Source organism: Balaenoptera physalus (assembly GCF_965194825.1).
Source record: "Balaenoptera physalus genome assembly, chromosome: 18".
Taxonomy (NCBI): Eukaryota; Metazoa; Chordata; class Mammalia; order Artiodactyla; family Balaenopteridae; genus Balaenoptera; species Balaenoptera physalus.
Genome location: NC_138899.1, coordinates 62510772 through 62523819, shown reverse-complemented (window position 1 = coordinate 62523819; position 13048 = coordinate 62510772). Strand labels below are relative to the sequence as shown.

The window sequence follows — 13048 nt, the reverse complement described above, 5'->3', positions numbered from 1 at the left end:
GACCAGTTGATAGCCCCATTAGAAGTTGCCATGCTTCATGTGGTATCTTCACTAGAGCAGATCAACATGGACTTTGGCATTTGGTATAGAGGTATTAATTGGTAAATGTGATTTTCCTGAGTTCCATCAGTAGGAAGGATCAAAATCACTTTGCCTTTGTATAGAAAGGAGAGGAGTACACATTTACTTTCTAGCCTCAGAGCTATTTTAACTCTGTCCTCTCTCCTGGTGAGCATGAAGGGGCAAATAATCTAGATCAATGCCTCTTAAGCTATCTGTGGTGAAGGACCCGTTTGTTTGTTTGTTTGTTTGTTTTCAATATGCTTCAAGTAGTACTTTTGGAAATGACTGAACTTGCCCGGTACATAACTTACTGCACATGCTAATCACCGCATGAGTTTGACAGTAACCAAGATGATCTGTACCCTGTTCAATAAGATGAGTCTTCTGATCATGTTCTTGGAGGTCACAGCCATGTCAAATTGCTATAAAAGGCTCTAAACCTAGATTTTCAAATTTCTCAATTTATCTCACCATGAGCCAGTAACCAAGAGTTTACCATCCAGCACCAGTCTGTAGACTGCACTTTGAATAGCACAGTCTAAATGGCCTAGTAAAACACATGCATGTTGCAGAACATAAGATAGACTCTAAGGTAATCCAAGAGCTTGCCACATCAATGAAGTTTTTAGGATTCCAATGTTCTGGAAATGCTAGGAATATCGTCTTTAATGTAAAGAACAAGTTGTTGCACCTCTCACCTCTTACCATTAAGAGAAAGACTCATCACTTTGCGGACCTCTTTGGAGTTCGAGGGCGGCATATACTGTCTCTGGGAATATAACTACAACCCATTCATCAGATGACTTATAATTGCTAGTGGGTGCCCAGAGACATCTCTAGATCAGGTCCAGGCTGCAGTGCAAGATGCCCTGCTACTTGAGCTGTATAATCTAGCAGATCCAATGGGATGAGAGGTATTTGTGGTGAATAAGTGATGTATAGAGTCTCTGGCAAGCCCTAGTATCAGTTATAGCCCTAAGTTTCTGGAGCAAGGCAATGTCTTCTACAACAAAGAATTACTCTCTATTTGAAAAATCAGCTCTGTTTTTGCTCCTGGGCCCAAATGCAGACTGAGTGCAGACTGAATGGGAGACCAAGTGCCTAAGCAGTAGGAATAGCTCATCATGAGTTTATTATGATCCACTGAATTATAAGGTCTGGCAGGCGCAGCATCAATCTGTGGTACAATGGATACGGTACATTCAGGATCAGGCCCAAGCAGAGACCAAGAAGGCATGAGTAAGTTATGTGAACAAATAATCCTAACTCTTATATCACAAACCTCTCCCTCAGTTCAGTCCTTTGGTCTAAGGGGGCTCTCTAAGACCAACTGATGGAGGAGGAAAGATCTTGGACCTAGTTTACATGCACTGCTTAATGCCCCAAAGTACAGTGATGATGAGAAATCCTCCCTTGGGCAGACTTGTGAGCAGTACACTTGATTACTTCTTAAGAGGAAGAAGTGGCCTGAAATGTGGATATACATGAACTTCTGGGCAGAGATGAATGGCTTGGCTAGTTGGTCAGAACCTGGAAAAAAATGATTAGAATATTAGGGACAGTTTGGTCTGGAAAGCAGAATATGGATGGATCCAAGGGAGTGAGGATAAAGTGTTTGTATCTTTGTGTCTCGTGTTAATTTTCACCAGAGAGCATCTATCACAGAAGAGGTTCTCAGGCACCAGGTGAACAAGATGACTTGTCTTGTGGCATCAACTAGCAAAAAGATCCCATGATAGAGAGGTCATGGTGGCAAGGATGAAAGTCTTGCATGGGTCCAAAAATATGGACTCCTCACCAATTCTGATCTAGCTAGAATTCCCAACTTGCTATTTGCAGAGACCAAAACTGAGCCTTTGATATGGCATTACTCTTTGAGAAGACCAGTCAGCCACTTGATGGCAGATTGGTTACATTGGACCCCTTCTACCTTAGAGGAGGCAGTGATTAATCCTTATCAGAACTAGTACCTAATCTGGTTATGAATTTGCCTTCTTTGCCCTCAGTGCCTCTGCCAGCACCACGACTCAAGAATTTATGGAAGCCTGATATATTGACATGATTTCTCTCACAACAATGGCTCAGATCAAAGGATCCATTTTATGACAAAAGAAGAGAAACAATGAACACATGACCACGGGACCCTATGGTCTTGCTGTGTGACTCATCTGTATTTGTTAGATCTTGTTGCATAACAAAACACTCCAGACTTAGTGCTTGGTTGGGCACTGCCCTACAAAATACAATATAAGCAACAAATCAACAGCTAATATATGGTGCTGTGGCCCCCAACAACTAAAATATAAAGGTGCAAGAAATAAAGAGTGGAGATAGAATTAGCCCCTTGTAGTGGATGGATGCCGTTGGTGCTTTGCTTAAATCTACTGGCACACTCATCCCCCAGCTAATGTGAGTGTTGACTGAGAATTGTCCTCAGGCAAACAGGAGTTGCCTCATCTATGAAATCTATACTCCCCGACCCCCAGCAAACCTTAGCCAGTGACTGACTGACATGAGGGTACAAAAGGGTAGAGGAGAGACAGGTGAAGATTGTCATCCTTGGTGTTATCTTTATCAGCAGGGGGTTTAGCTTGACTCAACCTTCTTGCCTTAAGTCTTTTCAGAGATTGTGGCTGGACACCATCTTGAATAGGACTCTGTGACAAAATGGACTTGTTCCTTCCCCCTTAGGAAAGAAGTGAGGGCATGAGCTTCTCACAAAAACTGATGCCCTTCTTATAGTATGGGGGTGAATATAATGGGAAGGCACGAATGAAAATGAGTGGTACAAGAGATGTATTTTATCAAACACTGCTATGTACTCAGATGCTCTTGTGCTTGCCTCAGCCACACTTATACTAAAATCAGATGCTCTTGGCCTCACTGGCTGCAGGCCCATTAGCCACTTGTTTTATCCCAGGCAACACTGGCAACCAACTCCTGTGGGGTATACTGCTATGGCAACAGACTTCACATGAGCACAGCCTGCTGGTGGCTCACCTTATACCCAGACGATATATCTCCCATCTCCTATCCTGGGGTTTTTCTTTTGGCAGTGAGGCGTGAGATGCTGCAGGACCAGGCAGTACCTACACATGCACAACCCAGAAATGTGGGAGATTTAATGTCTGAGAAGAAAAGGTTTGACAAGGGGATATAGCAGATAAATTCTTTTTCTTCTTCTTCCCAGAAGTTTGTTCTGAGATTAGAGTCATTTGTATTGTCTTTTGAAAGATGCTCTCATAAGACTGAGCAATTAGTTGTATATAATACCTACTGACGTCAATTTCATAGAAGGAGCAATGAAGTGCATATACATGTAGGAAAAGGTCTCAAAGGATGAACAACAATGTGCAGACAAAGGTTATTTCTCTTCATTCACTTTATTATTATTATTATTTTTATTGGGGTATACTTGTTTTACAATGTTGTGTTAGTTTCTACTGTACAGGAGTTCCCTGTGCTATACAGCAGGTTCTCATTAGTTATGTATTTTATTTTATTTTATGTTTTAATTTAATTTAATTTATTTTTTTATACAGCAGGTTCTTATTAGTTATCCATTTTATACATATTAGTGTATATATGTCAATCCCAATCTCCCAATTCATCCCACCCACCCCCTTTTCCCCCCTTGCTATCCATACGTTTGTTCTCTACATCTGTGTCTCTATTTCTGCCTTCTAAACCAGTTCATCTTTACCATTTTTCTAGATTCCACATATATGTGTTGATATACGATACTTGTTTTTCTCTTTCTGACTTACTTCACTCTGTATGACAGTCTCTAAGTCCATCCACATCTCTACAAATGACCCAGTTTTGTTCCTTTTTATGGCTGAGCAATATTCCATTGTATATATGTACCACAACTTCTTTATCCATTCGTCTGTAGATGGACATTTAGGTTGCTTCCATGACCTGGCTATTGTAAATAGTGCTGCAATGAACATTGGGGTGCATGTGTCTTTTTGGATTATGGTTTTCTCTAGGTATATGCCCAGTAGTGGGATTGCTGGGTCATATGGTAGTTCTATTTTTAGTTTCTTAAGGAACCTCCATACTGTTCTCCATAGTGACTGTATCAATTTACATTCCCACCAACAGTACAAGAGGGTTCCCTTTTCTCCACACCCTCTCCAGCATTTATTGTTTGCAGATTTTCTGATGATGCCCATTCTAATGTGTGAGGTGATACCTCATTGTAGTTTCGATTTGCATTTCTCTAATAATTAGTGATATTGAGCAGCTTTTCACGTGCCTCTTGGCCATCTGTATGTCTTCTTTGGAGATACGTCTATTTAGGACTTCCACCCATTTTTTGATTGGGTTGTTTGTTTTTTTGATATTGAGCTGCATGAGCTATTTGTATATTTTGGAGATTAATCCTTTGTCCATTGATTTGTTTGCAAATATCTTCTCCCATTCTTATGGTTGTCTTTTTGTCTTGTTTATGGTTTCCTTTGCTGTGCAAAAGCTTTTAAGTTTCATTAGGTTCCATTTGTTTATTTTTGTTTTTATTTCCATTACTCTAGGAGGTGGGTCAAAAAGGATCTTGCTGTGATTTATGTGAAAGAGTGTTCTTCTTATGTTTTCCTTTAAGGGTTTTATAGTGTCCAGTCTTACATTTAGGTCTCGAATCCATTTTGAGTTTATTTTTGTGTGTGATGTTAGGGAGTGTTCTAATTTCATTCTTTGACATGTTGCTGTCCAGTTTTCCCAGCACCACTTATTGAAGAGACTGTCTTTTCTCCACTGTATATCCTTGCCTCCATTGTCATAGATTAGTTGGCCATAGGTGCAGGGGTTTATCTCTGGGCTTTCTATCCTCATTCACTTTATTTTTATACAGTAAGTTTAGATTTGTACAATCCATGCATTGTGTTTTATAATAAGAAAAAACTATATACAATCACCGTTGTGAGATTCTTCCATTATATGTAAAGTTTTATAATGTTAGTTCATCAGAGTTGCATATTATAATCTCTAGAGCAACCAATCTCCAAAAAATGAAAAAAAGGCATAACTAAAAAACAAATACACTCTAATTAAAAAGCAGCAAATGTCAGGCTGGATAAAAAAGGAAGACATGACGATATGCTTTTTACAGGAGATTTACTTTAAATATGAAGACACAACTAGGTTAAAGTGATGGACATAAACATGCCATGAAAACTTTAATCATAAGAAAGTTAGAGTGCCTATTTTAATATAAAAGAAAGTAGGCTTCACAACAAGGAGTTTTACCAGAGATGAAAAGGACATTTCATGTTGATAAAAGGATCACTCAAGAAGATACAACAGTTTTAAATATGCATATGTCAAATATAGCTTCAAATTCATGATGCAAGAATTGACAGAACTAAAGGGAGTAGTAGACAAATCCTTAATTATAGTTAGCAATAATAGTACTTCTTTCACAGGAATTGATAAAACAAATACACAAAAATAATTGAGAATTTTCCAGAGTTTTTGTATTGATCTCTAATTTCAATCTGCTAAGCTCAAAAAACATACTCTGTCTGATTTCAGTCATTTGAGATTTATTCACTCTTGTTTTATGGCCCAAACTGTGGTCTATCTTGGTGAATGTTCTATGTGCCTTTGAAAAGATGTATATTCTGCAGTTGTTGACTGTAATAGTCTATAAATATCAGTTAGGTTAATTTTTATATACAGTGTGATGTAGGAGTTATGGCCCATTTTTTTCCATATAAATACTCAGTCATTTCAGTACTATTTGTGAAAATCTTTATGAACAGAATATATAAAGAACTCCTCTAACTCAATAATAAAAAGACAAACAACACAGTTTTTTAAATGGGCAAAATACATGAAAAGACATTTCCCAAAGAAAGATATATGAGTGGCCAATAGCACATGGAGAAATGTTTAGTATCATTAGACATTAGGGAAATGCAAATTAAAACCACAGTGACATACTCTACAACAACTAAAGTGCCTAAAATTAAAAAGATGGCAACACCAGATGATGGTATGGATGTTTAGCAACCAAAACTCTCATTCATTTATGGTGGGAGAATGTAGTACACACATTCTTAAGATGGCCCTCTTTGATCCCTGCCCCTTAGTATTCATGCCCTATGTGCTCCCCTCCTCTTGAATATGGTGGAACTTGTAATAGAATATGGCAATAGAATGTAGCAAAGGAGATGGGATGTACGTGATTAAATGTATTTGATTACATGATTACATTTTATAAGATTGTACCACTCATCTTGCTGGGGTCTCTTGCTCCTTTGCTGGCTTTGAGGAAGCAGCTGGCCATTTAAGGAACCCCACATGGTAAGGAACTACAAGCAGCCTCTAGAAACTGAGGGCAACCTCCAGCTGACAGCCAGCAAGAAATTAGAGCCCTCCAAAAGGACATCCAAAGGACATGAATTCTGCCAACAACCACATGAGTCTGGAAGCAGATCCTTTCCCAGGTGAGCCTCCATATGAGAAAGCAGTCTTGTTCAACACCTTGATTGCAGCCTCACAAAGGATAAGCTAAGTTGTTCCTGACCCATGGAAACAGGGAGATAATAAATGTGTGTTGCTTTAGGCTGTTAAGTTTGTGGCAATATTATTAAGCAACAATAGAAAACTAATACAGACTATAAAATGGTACAACCACTTTGGGAGATGGTTTGACAATTTCTTAAAACATTAAACATACACCAACCATGTGACCCAGATATTCCATACTCAAGAGAAACATTAGTTGGGAGTTCCCTGATGGTCCAGTGGTTAGGACTTGGTGCTTTCACTGCCAGGGCCTGGGTTCAATCCCTGGTCAGGGAACTAAGACCCCGAAAGCCGCACGGTGTGGCCAAAAAAAAAAATCCTAAGAAACGTAAGTCCACAAAAAAGACCCATACATAAATATTCATAACAACTTCATTCATAACAGCCAAAAATCAGAAAAAACAAATTTCCATCCATACAAGAGTAGATAAAGAAATTGTGGGGCTTCCCTGGTGGCGCAGTGGTTGAGAATCTGCCTGCCAATGCAGGGGACGTGGGTTTGAGCCCTGGTCTGGGAAGATCCCACATGCCGCGGAGCAACTAGGCCCGTGAGCCACAATTACGGAGCCTGTGCGTCTGGAGCCTGTGCTCCACAACAAGAGAGGCCGCGATAGTGAGAGGCCCGCGCACCGCGATGAAGAGTGGCCCCCGCTTGCCACAACTAGAGAAAGCCCTTGCACAGAAACGAAGACCCAACACAGCCATAAAAATAAATAAATAAATTAATTAATTAAAAAAAAAAGAAATTGTGGTATATTGATACAACATAATGAATTCTACTCAGCAATAAAATGGAATAAACTTTTGATAGACACAAAACATGAATGAATCTCAAAAACATTATGCTAAGCTAAAGAAACCAGACACAAAAGAGTGTAAACTGTATGATTCCATTTATGTGAAGTCCTAGAACAGGCAAACCTAATCTATGGTGAAAGAAATTGAACCAGTAGCTGCCTCTGGGGATCCAAGTGCAGGCATTGACTTGAAAAGGACACGAGATAACCTTCTGCAGTGATGAACACGCTCCCTAGCTTGATGGATTACGCAGGTGTATGCATTTGTCAAAACATTTTGAACTGTACACATAAGAGCTGTGCTTATCATTATATGTAAATTATACTTTAATTTGAAAAAAATAAAAAACAAAGGACAACGGAAATACTTGTTTGGTAAATGATAGTTCATATGCCTCAAGCCAAATTACCCCAAGATGCTTGTAAAGATAAAGGGAAAAGCATAGACCATTTGCCATGTGGAGTCTGTAAGAACATAGGGTTCCAGAGGAAAAGGCACCTTCTGATTGGTTCTGCTCTCTCAGTTGACCTTTGTGCCTGGAGCTTCGTGGACTCAATCCACCCAAAGAAGATTGTTCCACCCAATGAATGCTGTGAACTCTATAGCCCATATTTAATCAATAAGTAGTCACAATATGACCTATACACAAACAAGGCTACTGAAATAACTATCATCCTTATCATGCGGTTACTTCAAACAAGATCTGACTTTCACCCATTAGCAGAGATAATACTTAATTCAAAATAATATTTGTTGTGGCACTCTGCCCAGCAATGTATGGAGATTAAATTATCAAAAGACCTAGGAGTGAAAAACTGTCAAGGACATCAAAAACAAGAAAAGTCTGAAAATCTGGCATCATCTAAGGAGCCTAAGGAGAAATAACAACTAAATGTAATTTCATATCCTGGATGGGATCTTGGAACAGAAGGACATTCAGTTAAAAACCAAGGAAGTCTAGAGACTTCCCTAGCGGTCCAGTGGTTAAGACCTTGTCCTTCCAATGAAGGGGGTGCAGGTTCGATCCCGGGTCAGGGAGTAAGATCCCACATGCTGTGCAACGTGGTGAAAAGATTAAAAAAAAAAAAAAAAACCAAGGAAGTCTAAATAAAGTATGGACTTTATTAATAATAATCAGAAAATATTGGTTCATTAATTGTAGGAAATGTCCTATACTAATGTAATATGTTAATAATAAGAGAAATCGTGTGTAGGGGTGAGAGGATATATGGGATATCTCTGTACTATTTTCTCAATTTTTCTGTAAGTATAAAACTGCACTAAAAAATAAAATCTATTTTTTTTAAAAAAGACCATGAGAACAAGCTTTTATATCACGGTAGGTAGGATCTGGGAAACAAGCAGTGTAAGAGACTTATCACATACAAAAGACTAGAGGACAGGTTTAAATCATAGGGTCAGAAGGAAAGGGGCAGCACGCCAGGAACAGAACAGTGGTTTTAAATCTGTTACTGTCTCTACGAAGTTCCTTTCCTCCAAATTGTTACTTCAGTTGTAGCCAGCTTCAACCAACCTCTCCTCTGGCAGCTGCTATTGTTTCTGTTTTCACCCCCTACCAATCTGGACATGAGACATCTACAAGTTCCCCCAAATAAATTACTGGCATAAAAATATTAACAAGAAATGTAGTCATTTTTGATGATCTTGTAGGGAAAATGGAGAAGACATTTATGTTGAACATGACAAACAATTTTTAAATCCCCTTTAAATTGGAGATTTATAAAGATGTTATTGGGACAGTTGGGGAAATTTTAATATATACAGAATATTAGATATTGTATTGCATCAAGTTTAAGTTCCTGAGTAGGATAATTGTATTGTGGTCACATAGGAGAATGGCCTTGTTCTTAGGAGACACATACTGAAGTATTTAGTGGTGAAGTTTCATGATGTCTACCTACAATTTTCAAATGGTCAGAAGTGTATATATATATATATATATATATATATATATATATATATATATATATATATATATACACACACACACACATGCTTAAATTTCTCTCTGTATGTACTTTTTATCTGCTTATCTATATACAGAATGTGAATACACACACATCTATAAAAATGTACTCTTTCTCTGTCGCTATACATGTATATGCAATGGGTATACCAGTGTTCATTGTACTATTTTTGCAACTTCTCTAAAAGTTTGGTATTTTTCAAAATAAAACATTTGTGGGAATCTCCTTCAATATATCTGTTCTCCAAAATCCACAATTGACTCCCCACTACCAGGGATCTCTCTTGAATACTCTTTCCCCAGTCCTGCCCCATCTTTGATGGCTCTGGAGCTTTATACAAGATTTCTTTTTCCCTCCCACTTCAAATATGTCTCCTTGCTATTTGTACAAAGAATTTACCTCTGCTTGGCTTCTATCCTCAAATTCACAATCCTAAACTCATCAAAATTTCCAATGAAACCTAGGGGGCTCTAGTCGATAAGACCTACCCTCCCGAGAAGACAGTCTAGCAACCATCATTGCAACTGAGCATGTGTTTTTGAGATATCTTCCCTACTCCAGGTAACATAATGAAATATTCCCACCAAGCGCTACCTCAAAAGAATTCTGCGGAATGGAATTTTCATTTCATGTCACAACTGGAGGATTCCAACACTTCCAAATTAGGAGGACTGCTTCTATTTCTGAAGTTACTGCATGTCATCCAACCTCACTTTCAGCTTTCAGCATACTGACAAAAGTTTTCACACAGAAGTGCTAAACTTCCAGAGATGTCACAAAGGAAGAACAACTAGTTGAGCTAATAGCCAGGGGCTTTCATAGTAAGGACTCCAAGAAAGATTTCTAGTGATTGAAAGATTAACTATTGATTTCTACAGCCCCAATTACTGTTAATTTCTTACATTGAAGGCTTCAGAAGTGATTGACCTATTCCAAAACTATAAGCATAGGGCAACGTACCACATATTACCTGTCAGTAGATCTGTAAGGTAAATGAGCAAGAGACTCTGATACGTACACATAAGTAAACAGAGTTTGACGTAATTACTAAACTTCAAGTCAGGATACCTGGGTTTGCCTCTGCTGCCCATTTAAGTCCTTCTCTCCTTTTTCTCCTCTTCTGGACCACTTTTCTCCAGTAAGCCTGATTTCTTCATGTTGAACTATCTGTTCAGAGACTCCAAAATAGCACCCTTCACCCCCCATGTGCCTTCTACACCTGTACACTTCGTTCCCCTTGTTGTCTCCACCACAAAATGGTACCCCACATGGTGCAGTTTTTACCATTTACAAAGCTCTTTCATGTATATTGACTCAATTCTCTCAATAATTCAATGGTATGTATTTTATTAAACCCTTTTTACAGTTGATTTGAACCTGAAGTTTGAAGAGGTTAAGAGGTTGTCCAAGATCACACATCTATTAAATGGCAAAGCCAGAAATTCAACCCGGATTGTGATTTCAAATCTAACATTCTTTTTTTCTCACCTCAGATAAAATTCCAATTTCAGTGGTCTAGGTTAAAGTATCCTTCCTGAATATGCTAGAAAAACAGGAAATCCCATGAAGTCAGTATGAATATCATAATGAAAACAAAAGAGATGTTGGATAGTCATCTATTTTCTCTTCTTTCTTCTTCCTCTTGATTCTCTCTTCCTTCTCTTCCAATTAGAAAGAGGATCCTTTCACAATGCCTCTCCTACTTCCTTTCTTCTTCCCCCAAACACCTTTTATTCTTTTGCTAGTTCAATGGAGACCCACATCCCACTCAGATCTGCTTCTCAATGGCAAAACTAGGTTAGGGGATGCTATTAATAAAAGTAATGGTTTCATTTTTAGCTCACAAAACCAGCTGTGTTAGAAATAGTAACCTTATTTTCCCCCAAATTATTTTCTATTTAGAGCCCCTACCCTCTAAGTGGCAAATATTTAAATTTAGTCAATATACACCCAAGAGATATATCTAATTTCTGGGGTGCATGTGGAGTGTCAAAGCATTGGGAGTTGTGACATCTGGTCCTTGACTGTTATCACCTTGGCTTCCATTTAGCCATCCATCATCTCGTTTCATATTTGTTTACTGGACATACAGGCAACATTGCCATAATCCCATTTAAAAGGCCCGTGTAGGTTTAACAACTATCCTTTCAACTTCTCTACAGACTCTGGGGTGCAAAAAACTCATTCCATTGCCAAGCTGAGTCACAGAAACTGTGGGGTGCTACCTAAAACCCCATCCACTCCTGTGGCACTCTCAGGCCACAGAACCATCCATCTGCTTCCAGGCTACACTGTGACACATGGGACTCTGTAAACTGTCCCAGACTCATACCCACCACACAGTCCTTCGGTCTCTGAGATCTTGGGTTTCCTTGGGCCTCTTTTTAAGAACACGTCTAGATTACCCCTCCTCTTGGTTCCCACAAACTTACCTGGTGTTTCTATCATTTCACTCCTCCCCACTGGAGCAAGATCAGTCCCCTCTTCAGTGACCCACAAGGCAAGTTCTCCCTTGTTCCATTGCCATCTGGATTTTCCCTTTCCTCTCAACCCAGAAGATCTTTGATCTGAAGTCAGGAAGCTTTTCTCTGGTTCATTATATTCTTTTACATAATTGCTTATGCTGAGTCCTCCTCACAGGGTTTATGAAGATTCAATGAGATATCTAAAAAAGTGTTAATCAAAAATGAGTTAAGGGACATACCTGGTGGTCCAGTGGTTAAAAAAAAAAATGAGTTAAATTTGGCCATAATAGAATGTTTAAGTCACAAGGACTTTTTAATCCAGAGAAGTTTGTGAAAATAATTTTCCATTAAAAAGATAATTTCTGAATCTGTCATCTTTCACTTATGAATGGAAACTTTTATTTTCACAGTTAACATGGCTTTTATTTCAACTAGCTAGAGTACAGCTTTACCTTCTTACAGCCTTCCTTTTCCTTTGTCATAGGACATGAAATATAATTATAGAACGTACAATTTTGTAATAACTTGTTCTAGGGGTTAGTTCATTTTCTTTCCCTTTTCAATTTAATTTCTCTTTCTGAAAACAACTGAGAAAATTTGTTAGGCCCTTTTTATGCACAGATATGGGGAGAATATAATGTAGAAGACCCATAAATTCTCTCCTCAAGCAGCTTGTGATCTTTTTAGAAACCAAAATCTAGACATAAATGAAATGTTAAATGGCAAGATAAGGATGTGAGTGTAAAATGTGCTGTTAGAAAATTATTCCAAATTGTCTGAGTTTTTATTAGGATCTCTAGGAAACTAGAATTTTGAGAAATTTGTGGCTCTTAAAGAAGGGTTATATTATTTTTTGATTGACATTATTTTCTAACAGAATGAGGCCAGTTAACAGATCTCACTAAATAAAGAAATGAGGAAGAAATATTTTTGTAGAATTCAAGAAGCCAGAGTTCTAAACCTACTTTTGCCCTTTGTATACTGTGTAAAAGCTGTGTGTGTGTGTGTGTGTGTGTGTGTGTGTGTGTCCACACTTGCCTTGGTATTTTGGGTGGACCAGAGGGGAAAAGAGAGAGGCTCAGGAGAATGAACTAGAGGAGAAGCCAGTCACCCACTCCTGCAGCTGTCTAATATGTGAATGTCACATGGAAGGAAAAAATTCATAGCTGTCACAAATGTGATGGAACTATTGAAAGTGCATGA

General features: G+C 38.4%; 1 long non-coding RNA gene across 7 annotated transcripts in view; it reads left to right on the top strand.

Annotated features, from left to right (window-relative positions):
• The window catches only part of LOC309647302, a 36060-nt gene that overhangs the window by 6665 nt on the left and 16347 nt on the right, over positions 1-13048 (top strand). For 4 of the 7 annotated variants that reach the window (XR_014255920.1, XR_014255921.1, XR_014255925.1 and 1 more), the window contains one exon: positions 6338-6512. The exons of 1 other annotated variant lie outside the window; for it this stretch is intronic. This is a non-coding gene — a long non-coding RNA (uncharacterized lncRNA). The remainder of the gene's footprint in view (positions 1-6337; positions 6513-13048) is intronic. 2 more of the 7 variants (XR_014255923.1, XR_014255924.1) reach the window with 2 other exon arrangements.